Source organism: Adiantum capillus-veneris, chromosome 15 (genome assembly GCF_014529385.1).
Source record: "Adiantum capillus-veneris isolate H3 chromosome 15, ASM1452938v2, whole genome shotgun sequence".
In the NCBI taxonomy this organism is placed as follows: domain Eukaryota; kingdom Viridiplantae; phylum Streptophyta; class Polypodiopsida; order Polypodiales; family Pteridaceae; genus Adiantum; species Adiantum capillus-veneris.
The window spans coordinates 49,509,056-49,526,477 of NC_140945.1; the positions used below are offsets into that span (position 1 = coordinate 49,509,056).

General features: G+C 41.0%; 1 pseudogene; it reads right to left on the reverse strand.

The window, feature by feature from the left end:
• Positions 1–7,861: 7,861 nt before the first annotated feature.
• Positions 7,862–16,052, reverse strand: LOC147440646 (uncharacterized; annotated as a pseudogene).
• Between the last annotated feature and the right edge of the window lie 1,370 nt (positions 16,053–17,422).

Consider the following 17,422-nt stretch of genomic DNA (forward strand, 5'->3'; position numbering starts at 1 on the left):
CTCCTTGATACGGTGAACAACTCTTCTGATGATAACATTGTTACTATTCTCTCTAATAAATATGGTCTTGATTTTGACCAAGCCTGCATGTCTTTAATTGAATACTCTCAACGTCAAGAACGTCGTAATGCTGGTCACAATACAGCTATGATTTCACAAGAGGAGACTGAGTCACAACAGATGGAACGTGCTTTTTATGCTCGAAGGCGTCCATTTCAACGAGGAAACCGTAGAGGTGGCCATCGCGGTAATATTTTCTCTCGTCTCAAATTTCCTAATAAGCAATGTTCTTACTGCAACAGAAATGGCCATATTGAAGATAATTGTTGGGCACGTGAATATGATGAAGAACACAATATTACCACGAAACAACCACGTTTATCTTGAGACTCTTCTTCTTCTTCTTGTGAATATTGTGGACGATCTCATCATCCCAATCATATTGGCTATAAGCGTCGATTCGATACAGATCGTGATTGAGAATATGGTATCGAACATCGAGACAACATTATACCAGAAACAAGCTGCGTCCTATGTTCAGTTGCTCCAGACAAAATACTTCATGTACATGATGGATCACTTTTTATTGTCGATTTTGGTGCTACAGAAAACATGACATATCAGTCTAAGTGGCTCCATAACTATCATCCACTACCAGTTCAACGTGTTGTTTATCTTGCTGATGATACTACTTGTCAAGTAAAGGATATTGGAGACTTATATCTTGGTACCTTATCTTCTTCCATGCGAATTTTGTGAGGAGTATTACATGTACCAGATCTTCAACGTAATCTTCTTTCAGTTGCTAGACCTGTTAATCTTGATGTGTTTGTTGGATTTGATCATACCAAATGTTGGATTGAGAAAGATGGACAGACTATAGCCACTGCTCCTTGAAACAGTAATTTGTTTGAACTCTCTCTCAATGATGCTGTAGCAAATTCTTTCACTGCTCCACGTGATCATGATTGAAAAGTATGGCATAACCGCTTGGTTTATGCTGATTTCTCAAAACTCCTTGACCTTCAACATCGTGATCTTGTTCATGGCATGGATCTTAAAGCCCATCCCCATATGAGAATTTGTGAATTTTGTGCTCTTGGGAAACACAATGGTAAACCCTTTCCTCTTTCAAATACAACTCATTCTCATGACATATTGGATCTTGTTCATACTGATATAGGTGGACCTCTACCTTGTTCGAGATCACAATATCGCTACTTCATTACTTTCATTGATGATTTCTCAAGGTATACGACTGTATTTTACTTAGACAAAAATCTGAAGCCTTATCTGTTTTCAAACAATTCCACAAGGCTGCGGAACATGAAACTGGTCGTCGCCTTAAGAAGCTTCGTAGTGACAATGGAAGCGAATATGTTTCTCGAGAGTTTGTGAGTTACTGTGCTGACAGTGGAATTCATCATGAACACACTATACCATATTCGCCTCAACAGAATAGTGTTGTTGAACGAAAGAATTGCACTATTCTCAATGCTGTAAGATTTATGTTGATTTATTATGGCTTATCTCTTGTTTTCTACGTTGAAGCTACTTTGACAGCATTATTTAATCAGAATCATCTTCCTACTACTGCACCCTCTGGTAAGATACCCATCACAGCATGGATAGGTGACATTCCTTCTGTATCTCATTTTCGAACCTTTGGATGTATTACTTATATTCATGTTCCCAAAGAAACACGAACAAAGCTTGATGCTCCTGGTATTAAAGTTATTTTTATTGGATATTCTGACACTTCCAAAGGCTACAAATTCTATGACCCTTCCTCCAAGAAAGTAATTGTGAATCGTGATGCTACTTTTAACGAACAGCTTATTGGAGGCTCATGGTCCATGGATGATTCTGATGATACTAAATCATTGCTTCAAGCTTTTCCATTTCTTTCAGATGATGAAACTCTTCCTATAGAGCAACTTTCCTCTTCACAACCATCCATTCCGAATGTTGCCAATGATGATATTGATATTTTTGTTGATCTGCCTATTGATTTTGAACATGGCTCATGTCATGTTTATGGTGACCATAATGTTGATAATGCTTTTTCTACTTCTAAAGATCTCGTTACTTATGCTGAAGCTATCCTGTTACTCCCAAGTAGCTGGTCTTGATTATCAAGAGAATTTTTCACCAGTTGTTCGCATTACAAGTGTTCGAGTTTTATTGGCATTTGCTATTCAATTTGATTTAGAAGCTCATCAAATGGATGTGCGAACTGCTTTTCTTAATGGCTACTTGGAAGAGGAAATTTATATGGAACAACCAGAAGGGTTTGTTATTCCAGGTGAAGAAGACCATGTTGCTCAACTCCATAAGGCACTATATGGTCTCGAACAAGCTTCGCGAGCCTAGTATAAACAATTTGATCTTTTTCTCACCTCTAAAGGATTCATCTCTTGCTCTTCAGACCCCAACTTATACATAAAATGCTAAGGTAGCAGTTTTGTGATTCTTTGCTCTTTATGTGGGTAGCAAGTGAAAAAGTTATTGTCTTCTGCATTTGATATGGTGGATCTTGGAGAGATTCACTCGTGTCTTGGCATTCAAATCCAACGGAACCGTACAAAAGGTATTTTATTCCTTCGAGAGTCAAAGTTTATTGCAGATAATATTCAAAATTTTGGTATGGAATGTGCACATTCAGCCAACACACCTTGTCTTGCGAGCTCTACGAAGAACACTTCTGACAATGGCGGTCAACTTGTCACAAATCAACCTTATGCTAACTTGATTGGATGTCTTCAGTTTGTTGGCATGAACACTCGTCCTAATATTCTATTTGGTGCTAATTATCTTGCACAACATCTTGCATGTCTTTCTCTTAAGCATTGGTCTGCTGCAAAGCGTGTATTAAAATACTTGAAAGGAACTACAGATTTTGGTTAAGTCTATCCACGACAACTCACATCGGATTCTATGCAATCTCTTTCTCTTTTGGGTTACACAATTGCAGATTGGACAAGCTCACATTTATCTATGCGATCTACTAGTGGAAATTGCTTCTTTACAAAAGGTTGTCTTGTTTCTTGGACCAGCAAGAAACAACGTTGTGTTGCAGTTTCTACGACTGAGTCAGAATATGTTGCGGCATCACTTGCAGCTCGTGAGTTGATTTGGCTTTGACAAATGCTGGTTGATATTGGTCACTTTGCTCTTTCTAGCACACCCTTGCGGTGTGACAACCAAAGTGCTATTAGTCTTACAAAAGACTATGTTCAACATAATAAGTCAAAGCACGTTGCTGTCCATTATCATTATGTCAGGTATGAAGTACGCAAAGGAACCATTATGGTTGAACATTGTCCAAGTGAGAAGATGATTGCAGACATTTTGACCAAAGGACTCAACGAGTCACGTTTCATCCTCTTGCGCTCGGAGCTTGGAGTTGCTTCGGCCTCACTCTTTCTAGATTAGCTTCTTTGATATTGTAATAGCTTTGTACATATTACATTGTAATATTTTAGATACCATGCACTATGCACACTGCACATTTGTACATTGTGATCTCTAAGTCACTTGAATATTTGTACATAGATGCACAATTCACTTTCACATCATCATCGCTGGTTCATATTTTCACATTGTATAGGGGCTTGGGTTTTTCCCTTGAGCTCCCAAGGGTTTTTTCATCCAAAGCTAGAGAACTTTTTTTGAGTGGGGGTGTTGGAGCTATATATGGCTCACTCTACTCAACTTGGTCTCACCGATTTATTTGTATCTTGTCCTCAATATGAATCAGTCTTTGGGAGCGTATATGGTGTGTCTCTTGTCTCGTCTCTCTCTCTTTGTCTCTACATCTCAACACCTCTCAACACCTCTCAGTAACTTCGAATGCTGCATCTTACCCAAAATAAAGCCTTCACAAATATTTTTGATAGGTGCTTCAAGAGACGGTAAAGAAGCAACCATATCAGATTTCTACAAACTGGCAAAATTCAAATGACCAAACCATGCATGCCAAAGTTTAGCATTTGAAATAGCCATTGAATCTGTAATTGCATTTGCAAAATGTTGTTCACACTTGTCATAGGGTGAAAGCATGTTAACCTGCCATGCTTTTTCATGTCCCGGGCAATGCTAACTAGTACAATTTTGACATATGCTAACTAGTACAATAACTTGAGCTACATCTCCAAGATCTATGACATATGATATATCAATAGAAAGCACTTGAAACAAGGAATCCAAATGTACAACCTCCGACAAATTTTGATATTATTTGTAAAAAATTTACCGGACGCCCAACTTTTCGAAGATGTGCTATCTTGAAACTGCTAACTAGCACAAAAAGCGCGACAAGTTAACATGCTTTCACCCCATACAAAGTAAGTTTATAGAGCCCACGACACAAAAGCCCAGATGCAGCAATTGCATCATCAAAATTGAGATCATGAACTGTATATATGTCATCCACAAATTTGACTATCAGTCCAAGTCTAGCAAGTGCAGATACAGACAAAAGATTGTTCTTGATCCAAGGTACATAATGTGCATCAACAAGTGTGAAAGAACAGCCATTTGCAGCAGTAAGCAAAATCTTTCCAACTCGCTGAACCGGATCAGAGGCATTGTTGGCATAAGTGACTGAATTCCCATAAGGGACACACTCAAGATAGATGAACAATTCACGATGTGAGGTAATGTGCTTTGTAGCACCACTGACAGAATACCACACATGTGAATCTACAGCAACTTACATTAATGCAGCATGGACAACAGGATTGTAAGTGCACTCTACACTAAAAGCCCATTCTGCATCAACATGAGCATGATAGTCTCCTTTCACAGAAGACTCAACAATGGCTGCATTTGTAGTGGAACCAGCATTTGCAGTGGAACCACCCTCTTTCTTCTTAGCCTCTTTGACCTTCAACTTAGAACACTACTTGATCAAGAGATGATTAGCTTTACAATAATGGCAACGCATCTTCTTTTTGCCCTTATCACCAGAAATTCCAAACGAATTGCTGCCAGCACAAGCATTGGGAATATAAATTTTTCCACTCGTAGCAGAACCATAAGAAGTGGTTGCATTCCTGTTACCACCCTTTCTTTGAGAAGCAATAAAATCATGTTCAACTACACCCTGCCTAGTCTTGTTTTTTCTGGAAAGTGACTCTTGCAACAACAATGTACATAATGCATCAAGTACAATCTACATAAGGGAATTGTCTGAAATGACTTCACCTACGGAAATAAGTTGCTCATTGATATTCTTGACACCAACAAGGAAAGTGTCCATATCATCTTCCTCATGCATAATCTTTGACTCCAGCTCTTTACACAACAAGCAATTTTAGCCTCATTACGACTTGCAGAAAGACTAGCCAAAATATCCCAAGCCTGTTTTGCAGATTTTGCTGAACGAATATGAGGAACAATGGTGCGCGTCACAGACAACAAAATCTATGCATGAGCCTATGCATCCTTAACATCCCAACGAGGTTGTTCTATCGTAGGCAAAACAACCCTAATAGAAGCAATTTTTGCAGCAAGACCTGCAACACTCTCAACATCGCCTGCATTCTGAGGACCAGGACGTACATCAATGCCCTGCACAATATTCCAGACGCTCTTTGACACAAGAACATGTTGCATCATGTAAGCCCACATAGAATAATTGTCCCCATCCAATCTGTTCTCAACAACAAACATCTTGAACACATCTGCGTTGTTGTCAACCTTGGTAAATGTTGCACCTGATGTGAAAACTTCCTGAAAAGAGGAGAAACAAAGCGGGAGCAACACATGCTTTATAGCACAAACCATAAAAGACTGTAAGACACCTGTTATGCAGAAAAGGGTGTTGAACCGGAGGGAGAGAGCGCATGTAGACGAGAGGAGAGAGAGACAACACCAACATGTACAAGCCCCAAAGTGTGTCCAATGACTACACGAGATGAGTTTATATAGAGGGGACCAGGGTGTTATATATAGAGACACTATATATAGCTCAACACCCCCACTGAAATGAAGGTCCCTAACTGTGGATGAAAAAACCCTTGGGGGCTCAAGGGAAAAACCCACAGCTCTATATATACCCACCGTTATATTAAAAAAATTTAAATGTACATTTACAATGTTCAAAGGAGCTACATCACTCCTGTTTTACAATGAGCCCTTTCAAGGGTCTTCTTATGATCCAAGATATAGACGATTGAGCTACTACAAATTCTTTGGTAGGGCAACTTCAACATCCTTGAGCCTCCGTACATACTACTTGCTGTGATTTAAGTTCTGTAAAAATATCAACTCGAGAAAAACATATCGAGTCTTGAAGGTCAGAAATAAATACATCACATTATCCTTAGAGACGATTCACGACGCCGCTCTAGGTACGACAAAGAAAAAAATGTAATGCCGCTCTAGTTACGACATAGAAACAAACGTAATGCCGATGCAATCACATGTGTAGATGACATAGAAACAAACGTAACATCAATGGTATCACTTGTGCACAAATATATACAAAGTCGGCATGTAATAAATACATTGGGACCCCCAAGATCTCAGCTAACAGTTGTCATCATCATGGCTTTACGTACCATGGCATCATGGTGTTCACCATGGCATTAAGACGCTTAGAAAAAATTTTAAATAGCAATCATCATGGCATTAGGTACCATGGCATCAGAGACGCTTTCAATAAAAAAATTTGAAAATACCAATCATCATGGCTTTACATACCATGGCATCACGGTATTCACCATGGCATAAGAGACGCTTAGAAAAGCTTGAAAATACCAATCATCATGGTTTTACGTACCATGGCATCAGAGATGTTTTCTTCAAATCAAATAAAAATTGTCACCATCATGGCTTTACGTACCATGGTAGCAGAGACTCTAGGTTTGCGCAAAATCTGCAAAACCTCAAGACAATGACTAGTGAGTATAGATAATGGCTTGGTAAATCTTGGTATCTCTACATCGATGATTCCCATGAAAACCACCACACACGTTAGTGTACGATCACATAAAACGAGTATTTTATGACAAATTGCAATGAGAGCAGTAACATTCATGCTATAAATCGCATCAAGTGGTGTGACCCTGCTATCATTGAGGTAGAAACAAATTACAAGAATTGATGCTTGAACAATCGATGATAAAATAACAAAACCAACACTTTTTAAATTTTGACATAGAAGTGACAGAAGCAAGTCTATAACATTAGCATGACTTTTACAACTTTCACATAGAAGTGACAAAAAGGAATCAAGATCGATTCCTACTGATAGATAGAAGTGATGAAAATTGATCAGTGTCAAGATATATCTTGAAGCCCAGAGGAGAAGCCTTAAAGGAGGTGTGTTCTATGATAGAAAACTAGTATTGGACAAAATTAAACAAAACAATTGAAAAACCACTTCGGGCCATTTATCAAGGCTTGCATTTATCAAGGCATGAGAGATCAATCTACGAAACACGTCATGGTAAGGCAGACAAGCTATAACCAACACTTGAATTTGCTATTTTTGGACAGAAGATGGTCGTGCATGATATTTTAATAGATCGCAAACATTGATAGGGCAGCTAATTTGGGCGCTCATTGCTTTGCAATTATGCCAGACCAGCCTGTGATTTGCAGTTACGTCTGCCTGAGGCTAAAGCAACCACACACGTGTGCACACTTGGTTGCTTTGCAGCCGTACCTACCAGCTACGGCCAAACAAAGAACACACAAGCGCACATGCCTGGAGGTTGCTTTATATCCTTATAAGCTGCCGACGGATGAAAAGAGCATGATTGGCCGCCCTCTTTAGCGCTAGGTGTGAAGAGCTGCTGTAACCAGCTAAATAAAGAAAGTCAAAATCAGGCGATGAGTTAAATAAAGCAAGTCAGAAACAGATGATTGCATGCATATGAGCGCCATCGCCAATTGCATGCAGATGAGCAGTGCAAGTGCAGACGGAGGGCCGATGGACCGGTGAGTTTGCAGCCTTGATGGCTCCTGCTCGACGAATTCTTTTCCTGTCTGATACACCTGGGATGCAGCTGCCTGTGTCCGGATAACCACTGCTCGCTACCTGGCTCGTGATGAGCATGAGTAGGCGTTTGCACACACAGACACACAAAGGAAGCGCTGCAGTCTATTTTGCAATATTTTTTAAGCGCTGCAGTCTGTTTTGCAATATTTTTTTGATTAAAAACCTATAGCAGAGTCTATATATGGCTCCAAAGAAATCTACGGGGTAGCGCAAAAGAAGCTATAAAAATAACGTTATATTATCTTAAAATAGCATGCCAGCTAGGATTGGCTAGAGTTACTTGCTCGTCACACCCCCGGTCAGCCATAGTCGTGATTGCAGAGACAGCATGGTTCGTCGTGATTATACAAGCAGCACTATCTGAAGCTTTGTTTCCTGAACTAGCGAGTAGACAGAAGGTGCTAGTGCCTTAAGGCATTAAGAGCAAGCTGATGAGAGCAGAAGGCAGTGGGGCCGACATGCAAAACTATAACCAACCAGAATTCCATAAAAATTTCAAAAACTGTTGCCTTGTGATGTTTGGCAGAGTCCTAAAGTGCTATGCCATACACTCATACACTCATATTGTAGTCGCTACTCTTCTGTTCACACACCCTAAATGCATGCTAATTATCTAGAAACTTCATAGCGAGAACTGTAAGCCTATTCCATACGGCTTTTGTGATTAAATATCCATAGTCATAGCGCTGATTTACACTCAGTCTTGCAGTTCCAAGACGTCGATTGTGCTTCTCTCTAAACCATCAACACAATTGAACTAGCTTAAGAAAACAAAATCACAAGAAAACTTATCTGTCATGTCTATGCTCTCCATAGCACTCTGATACCATGTTGAACTGGAGGGAGAGAGCGCATGTAGACAAGAGAAGAGAGAGACGACACCAACATGTACAAGCCCCAAAGTGTGTCCAATGACTACACGAGATGAGTTTATATAGAGGGGACCAGGGTGTTATATATAGAGACACTATATATAGCTCAACAGCATAGACTACATTGCAATGTGTATGGCTGCTCACAATATAGGTGATCGATATGTGGATTGACTAGCGTGCATTGAAAATCTCATATTGTGTATCATAGTTATTTTCATATTGAATGGTTTTTAAATTTTAATATATGTTGAAAATAAGAAAAAAAATGTTTCAAAAATTGAACCTCTGGTTCTTTTGTCTTCAGTTTGAATTTAAAAGCAATGGAGAAAAATGTGGGCACAAGTGGTACGAAGAAGCCAAAGAATAAAAAATCTCTTGGCAAAGAGTGGGATTATGCTCACAACATATGTGGCCAATATATGGAGTGGCAATGTAAACTTTGTCACACAACAAAATTAGGCGGTGCACCACGTTGGTACAACCAAAGTGTGTCGACCATAGAAGATGGCATGGGCAAATATGTGCAGGTTAGCAGAAGCAGGGCAAAAGGCTAGAGCAACTAGGAGGATCATGGGATGACAAGCAGCAGCGAAAATGTATGCCTGATGCGGCTTATAGCCTAGGAAGGGCTAATTTGAGTAGCAGGTGAAGGAGATGCAATATGCAGTTTTTGAGTCCAGGAATGAATATCTTGAAGTGCTGAAGGAGCAGGTGCAAACGGCTCGTCAAACTGAGCTACGGAGCTAAAGTTATTGAAGGTTGAAGGTTCAGTGTGTAGCAGATTCTTGTCGGAGAGGGCAGGTGGGGACAGGTGATCCAAGTGGAAGTCAGGGGGTAGGCTTGTAGTGCTCAATGTATGGAGCCTACCTCTCTTTTTAGATTGCAGATAGGCGTTACAGACTGCAAGTTATGGCCCGTTAAAACTTTACCGGGGGCTAGGTTTGTGCAAAATCTGCAAAACAGGCTTGGGATATTTTGTCTAGTCTTTATGAAAGTCGTAATGAGGCTAAAATTTCTTGTTGTGTAAAGAGCTAGAGTCAAAGAAGATGATATGGACACTTTCCTTGCTAGTGTCAAGAATATCAATGAGCAACTTATTTCTGCAGGTGAAGTCATTTCAGACAGTTTCCTTATGTAGATTGTACTTGATCCATTATGTACATTGTTGTTGCAAGAGTCACTTTCCAGAAAAAACAAGACTATGTAGCGTGTAGTTAAACACGATTTAATTGCTTCTCAAAGAAAGGGTGGTAAGAGGAATGCAGCCACTTCTTATGGTTCTCCTGCGAGTGGAAAACTTTATATTCCCAATGCTTGTGCTGGCAGCAATTCATCTGGAATTTCTAGTGATAAGGGCAAAAAGAAGATGAGTTGCCATTATTGTAAAGCTAATCATCACTTGATCAAGTAGTGTTCTAAGTTGAAGGCCAAAGAGGCTAAGAAGAAAGAGGGTGGTTCCACTGCAAATGCTGGTTCCACTACTAATGCAACCATTGTTGAGTCTTTTGTGAAAGGATACTATCATTCTCATGTTGATGCAAAATGGGCTTTTAGTGTAGAGTGCACTTACAATCATGTTGTCCATGCTGCATCAATGTAAGTTGCTGTAGATTCACATGTGTGGTATTTTGACAGTGATGCTACAAAGAACATTACCTCACATCGTGAATTGTTCATCTATCTTGAGTGTGTCCCTTATGGGAATTTAGTCACTTGTGCCAACGATGCCTCTTATCCGGTTCAGTGAGTTGGAAAGATTTTGCTTACTACTGCAAATGGCTGTTCTTTCACAGTTGTTGATGCACTTTATGTACCTTGGATCAAGAACAATCTTTTGTCTGTATGTGCACTTGCTAGACTTGGACTGGTAGTGAAATTTGTGGATGACATATGTACAGTTCATGATTACAGTTTTGATGATACAATTGCTGCATCTGGGCTTCTGTGTCATGGGCTGTATAAGCTTACTTTGTATGACAACTGTGAACAACATTTTGCAAATGCAGTTACAGATTCAATGGCTATTTCAAATCACTATGGGAGAATGTTGCTGTTACCGCACAACATTATCGCATAAGAGGAGAGAGAGAGCTTCAAGAAAGAGAGAGATTGTATGGTGCAGACTCGCCGGCGTGTTTTCCGAATTTTTTGCGAGCATTATCGCAACAGGAAAAGAGAATCCACGTGGCCCATTCCTCTCCCACTTTTCCCTTTCTATAAATCCTATTCTATTTTGTTACTTTTCAGAAATTGGTACCCCCTTTTTGCATGGAGTGTAAGAAATCCCATTCTCATTGGGATTTTTAGCACCTCTCTTCTCTTTGCTTGCCTCATCTATTAGTATGATTCTCCTACTGTAACAGGACTTGATTTTGAGGTGTTTTAGTAATAAATTTTGTTTTTCTAGGAAGTTTTGGTCGTTTTAAAGTTAGTCCACTGTGTAGAAGGATGTGTGGATTGTTTTCGTCCAATAAAATTTTTTGATCCGGAAGGCACTTTCTGGGGCATTTTTGAAGGTGTTAACGTGGGATTTTGGAAAAGTGATGTATGAAGCGATTGAAGCCTGTGTTATAAGGAACAACTTTGGTTCTCCAAGTCTTTAGAGATTTTGATGTTTTGATGCTCGTTGAGGGCCAAAGATTAAGAAAAAAGTGGGATTTAATGTTTTTGCATCGTTTTTGTAGAAAATGTTGTTTTGCAGGTTGATTTTCAGTAAATCAGAGCAGGCTATGGAAATTTTCCATCACATAGCCGTCGAAGAGCGCAGCAAGGGCAACAAGATTGTGTGAGACGGACTTGGGCTGTTTTGGCTCCGTTTGGGAGTTATGTTCAATTGAAGACAACTGAAGAAAAAAAGTTTCAAAAATCTAACCTTTACGGATCGCTTCGCGATCACGTTTTTACCTATTCTTGCAGGTATACTTGGCGCGCAAGTCGAGTCGACCAAACGCCAAAAAATAGAAAAGCGGCTATTTTGGGAGGTCGCATGCTTTTGGAGGAAAAAAACCAGAATAGAAAGACGGGTGGTGCGTTTTGGGGATCATTCACCGATCTCTCTTCTGCGAGTGCAAGTGAGACGCTGCATGCAAGCGAATTGAAGCTCGGGGGTGGTCGGGAGGTTCGAGCTCCGTACAACGGAGTGCGCCCATATATTTTTCTCCTCTGTTGTATCAAACACTATCAATACAAAGATTTCTTCCTCTATTCTTGCTGTCTATCTCTATTATTCTGTTCCTGTGACACCTACTCTACTCATTTGTACTCCATGAGATTCTATATCAAAAAATATTTTGTTTCCACCTCAAAATCTTATGTCAACAATGCATTCATATGGAAATGGCAAGCGAATGATGATCAAAATTGTATTTTCAGCCCCTTTTTGCACGGAGTGTAAGAAATCCCATTCTCATTGGGATTTTTAGTACCTCTCGTCTCTTTGCTTGCCTCATCTATTGGCATGATTCTCCTACTCTACTCATTTGTACTCCATGAGATTCTATAAACAAAAATATTTTGTTTTCACCTCAGAATCTTATGTCAACTATGCATTCATATGGAAATGGCAAGCGAAAGATGATCAAAATTGTATTGTCTTGCGTTCATAAACAAATAGCGCTTTTGTACATCATAAGTAGAGAAAGAAGTCAAAATCCAAAAGATATTTATTAATTTTCATCCTCCAAGAGATCTCTACAAGTGCTTACATCCATGTCCAACCCCATGGTAGCTAAATCAACAAATAAATCTATTGATTCATCCTCTACAGCCTCTCCTATTGAATCATCATCATCCTCTCCATCCTCGTCCTCCTCCTCACTATGGTTGGTTATTGGGAATGGTTGGTTCTCCTCGACCTCAACTGCATCATCGTCATTGGCGTCTTCTTGAGATGGTATGGTGGTATCTGCCAAAGTCTGTATGTTCGTATCTGCAAAGATAGATCTGCTCCATGGTGTGACTGGAATAACATACCATAGTCGTCTTCGATACATACAAGGCACATAAAACACCTGTAGGTCATAAAGCAAACAACAACATGAATGTAGTTTTGTATGTATCATATAATGTTTTAGTGAGTTGAACATGGACTTTACCTGCTCACAACTACCAGGTTGCACCAAGTTGTCGGTCTTCCCACGATGAAATTGCCCGGAGTCTACCATATAGAGTCCATTCTCATGTCTCTTAACCTCACCCGCAAACCATCGGCAGTTAAAGACATATTTGTGAAATGTTTTGAAATCCACTTTGATTATCCTCTCTATTGTTCCACATTCCCTCACCTCTTGTGTTGTCGTGTCAAAGTTGCCCATAACTCCACTATCGTGAGTGGTTCGACGCTCATCTTTCTTGCGGGTTTGAAAATGACGTCCTTTGGACCACATAGAGTTGAATGTGAAGGCCTGCAAAAAACAATCAAGATAGATGAGAGAGAGAGAGAGAGGTGACACACATACACACACACACACACCCACACCCACACACACACTCACACACACACACACACACACACAACACATTGAGTATATTACCCTTGGTAGACATCCTCGCGCTTACTCCCATTCTTTAGTGCTTATTTGTTCTCCTTGTGCCTTGGCCTTGGTCATGGAATTGTGTATCCACCCAACTGGAATTAGATCAGGGTATTTGGCAAGCTCTTTAGGAAAGGGAGGTGCTCGCCTACCGCCATGCGACCTCTTCCATGCTTCCCTCTCCCTTTCTCTCATTGTACGCACCTCCACATACATATCCACCCATTTTCCCATGATGGGAGCATTGAGTAGACAATGGTTGCTGACTATGGCTTGAAATTCCCTATCCAAAATCAAGAGAGAACCTTTACCACTTGGAATGTTTGCGTGTTTTTTTGGATTCTCTTCCTCCGTCTTTAAACGAGGCAATGATGGGTCTATTGTGAAAAGATATTGAGAGACATACACAAAAGCCTCTTGTACAATCCAACCCTCTTCCATGCTTGCCTAAACACATGTACATGAAACCATTAGTGATTAAAGTAACCAATAAAAAATTTTGTGAATACAATCCAATCCTAATAAGGTTTAAGGCTTAAGATCGATGAATACCTCTGGTTGTGATCGTAGCCTTACAAAGTCTTTCAAGGTCTTTAGGAACCTCTCAAGAAAGAACATCCACTTGGAGTGAACCACACCACAAATGGCTATCTCCTCAACAAGATGGAGCAATAGGTGAACTTGGCTAACAAGGATAGAACGCGGGAATGCATCCTCAATAGCACAAGTTGCTTCAATCGCTAGAAGTCGAGCTGTTGGAATGGCTGAAACTTCGATTTCTTTGGAACTCACAAACCTGTAACCAAAAAACCCTTCATAATCTTCATAGTAAAGTTAGTCTTCAAAGTAAATTTTAGGAGGGAGGATCAAATGTTCTATACCTAACAACTTCTCCCACCTTGAATATTGCAGTCTTTACCTTCATGTCCGCAAATCCACTAATGCTGATTGGAAGCACAAACAAAAAGACTTTTTAGTATCCAAAATTCTAAACCACATACACACATACTCACATATACACACATACACACACACACACATACATTACCTGAAGAAATCTTGTGTCAATCATGGGATTTGAGCCCATACAGTTGTGTGGATCCTCCTTTCTTAGTTTTAGTGAAGGCACCCTTGAGCGAATGCATATAACCTGTTGGAGTACGGATGGATGCAATGACTTGTTTCATCCCCTCTTGATCCACCCTTGATAGAATCCAAGGTGCCTTTGGAAGAACCATTTTCCCCCGAGGCCCCATGCGAGGTGTGGCTGAAGGAGGGAGCCTCCTTATGGCCCTCATGTCCTCTCTAGCCCCCAATGAATCTTTCTTGCCTACTATGTGATCCCATATAGCTTGCCCAACATTTTTGAACACATGCATTGGATCCAATAGGTGTTGGATTTTTAATGAAGCCCAATAGGATAGTGATAAGAAAATAGAGTACCTAGACATACCCCTAGGTGGATCATTGGGAGGAGGAAATGTGTTGTGATGCTCGTTCCAATGTCTTGCCCAATCGGCCATGGTCCAATGGAGTGGCTCCATCCCATTGCACGATGGAGCATAAGATAGATGTGTGGGCGGAAAGAAGCGATGGTTATTGGGGTAGATCACCTTACCAAGTAGAGCGGGTCTCTCTGTCACGAGTGAGGGTCCACAAGTTGGGCATGCCCTATGTCCAGATGTCGATAGTCCTACAAAAACAAAAGACCTAACCGCATATAAGTGACCAATGCAAAGACATTAAAGAGCGTCACAAAGTATATATAAGCTTACCAGAAATCTCTCCAAGCCCGGGGTAATCATGCATGGTCCACATGAGAATGCACTTGATCATTGTGCGCCGATCATGAAGTGGTCTTGATACATCAAAAACATCTATGCCGTTCCATAGCTCTTGAAGCTCTTGAAGCTCTTCAATCAAAGATGCTAAATATACATCCATGTTCTTCACCTTGTGTTTTCCTGGGACTAGAAGAGAGAGCAAAATGTTCCCCTTCTTGGTTGACTCCCATGGTGGAATGTTGTAGTTCACAACAACCACTGGCCAAGTACTCCATGAGGTAGACCGATGCCCAAATGGGTTTACCCCATCACTATCCAGACCAAGCCTCAAGTGATGAGGCTCTGCTCTAAACTCCGGCCATGTCTGCTCAATGTGTTGCCATGCCGGCGAGTCAGACGGTACTCTCATAACCCCATCGGTGGAGCGATTTGTCATATGCCATGTAAGAAGCTCGCTTGTTCCTTTGGTGCTGAACATGTGCTTGATGCGGGAAATGACGAATAACCTTGCAAGGTATTGTGGTTCTTTGCATTCCCTCTTTGTACCTTGATTCTCCACACTCGGGGCAAGCATCGAGCCCTGCATTTTCATTGCCGAATAGCACGCAATCATTGACACATGCATGTATACGATCATAGTCCATCCCAAGCCCTGTCACCACCTGTCGTGCCTTCCTTCGATTTTCTGAAAGATGATTTCCTTTAGGCATCATCTTGCTTAATAGCCTATGACATAATTGAAGAACACTCGTTATTGCATATAACCACGAAAAAAACTCACAACTATCACTTATTACACTTAAACGTACCTCAATAGTGCATCAACCCCTGCATTGCTCCATCCAAACATTGCTTGAATATTCAAGATCTCAAGAGACGCTCGTAATATGGAGTAGGAGCATCCCTCGTAAAGAGCAGTGTGTGCTGCCTCTTACAATGAATCTTTGGTTTTTTGGCGGCTTCTTCACATGCACACTCAGGCTCACACTCATTCACCGCCTTATGTACAAGAAGATCCTCAACCATATTGTGCAAATGATCTTCCTCCACCTCCATGTGGGGCGGGGTGGTGGAGAGATCCCCATATGTGGTGGATGTAGGATGCGCATGCGCTCGTGTGGACCCATTCACATCGGACGGCGGGTGTGACCCCCCTCCCATGAGTGCTTCCTGGCGCAATCGCTCTTCCGTCCTCCTCCCTCCTCCGCCCCCGATCACACTCCAATGGGGAGCGACATCAATGGATGCCAAAAACCCTCGGATCGCTAGTTTTTATTCGAGCGTGTTTTCTCGGATCGTCCCATAGCCCATAATCATCCACGTGAGCCAAGCATATACGCCGAAGCCGTGCAATTGCACACTTACATCGCGTACATGGGCATGGTAATCTCTCGCTCAACCATCGAGTTCGTTCCGTGCCAACCAGTGGACCCACGTCATCCCAATCGTCCTGCACACACGACCACACACTAAATAAGAAAAAATTAAATAAGAAAGAAAAATCAAGAATGTTGGTACTGACATGACTGACACTCATTAAAGATAGAGGGGAGGTGGGTACAAGAGGTCATGCAGTCGGCGTAACCTTAATGTCTCATCAGAGATTTTCGCCGTAATACTGACGGTAATACCAGCGGTTACAGGCACGGTAATACTAGAGATAAAATCCCAAGCAATTTTTGTTATATAAAGGGGGCACCTGCGTGCCCCCGCGAAATTGAATGCCAAAAATTAAAAAACGATCTCCTCTTGTGCGCGGGCCTGTTTCCCTCTCCATCTCCACGCTCTCTCTCCTTCTCCCTCTCCATCTCCATCCCCACCATATCCAAGAGATCGAGGTCACGAATGTAAGTGCTCAAACTCTCTCTCTTTCTTCTCGTTCTTCTACACACACACACACACACAAATACATACACACACACACATGCACACACACACATGCACTAACATGCACACACATTGTACACACACACACACACACACAATTTTGTGCACAACCACACACTAATGCTTGCATTAGTGTGTGCATGCATTATACACACACTAATGCTTGCGTTAGTGCGTGCATGCGTTACAAGCACACACTAATGCTTGCATTAGGGTGTGCTTGTGCATGAATTAGTGTGTAAACACAGTAATGCATGCACAAGCACACACTAATGCAAGCATTAGTGTGTGCATGCATTAGTTAGTTTTTACACACTATTTTGTGCACAAATT